Source organism: Triticum aestivum, chromosome 5A, assembly GCF_018294505.1.
Source record: "Triticum aestivum cultivar Chinese Spring chromosome 5A, IWGSC CS RefSeq v2.1, whole genome shotgun sequence".
In the NCBI taxonomy this organism is placed as follows: Eukaryota; Viridiplantae; Streptophyta; class Magnoliopsida; order Poales; family Poaceae; genus Triticum; species Triticum aestivum.
In genome coordinates, this window is record NC_057806.1 from 107,298,193 (window position 1) to 107,298,928 (window position 736).

Below are 736 nucleotides of genomic sequence, written 5' to 3' on the forward strand. Positions count from 1 at the left end.
TCTTTTCGTAGTGGTGGAGTGTTGTAACACCCCGGATGTAACTTTCCCTTCTTGTACTCCAACTCTTGCCGTTTCTGGCGTTAAGTTATATTTATTTCTCGGGTTCGGGTCTTTGTCTCCGTGTGTTGTTTTCGTTTTCATGCATCTCATATCATGTCATCATGTGCATTGCATTTGCATACGTGTTCATCTCATGCATTCGAGCATTTTCCCCGTTGTCTGTTTTGCATTCCGGCGCTTCGTTCTCCTCCGGTGGCCATTTCTAGCTTTCTTTCGTGTGTGGGGATTAAACATCTCTGGATTGGACCGAGACTTGTCATGCGGCCTTGGTTTACTACCGGTAGACCGCCTGTCAAGTTTCGTATCATTTGGACTTCGTTTGATACTCCAACGGTTAACCGAGGGACCGAAAAGGCCTCGTGTGTGTTGCAGCCCAACACCCCTCCAATTTGGCCCAAAACCCACCAAACTCTGCTCCATGTCCTAGAGCGTTCGATCACGATCGTGTGGCCGAAAACCACACCTCATTTGGACTCTCCTAGCTCCACTTATGCCTATAAATAGCACCCCTCCAAATTCGGATCTTCTTCCCCGTCCAAACCCTAGTCTATAAAAAAAAGGCAGATCCGCGTCGACGGACATGTCCGGGGCCTAGCCGGACACGTCCGCCGCCACCTCTCGTCCACTCCGCGCCCGCCACATGGCGCCGCCGACCGCCGCCGCCGCCGGCCCGCGG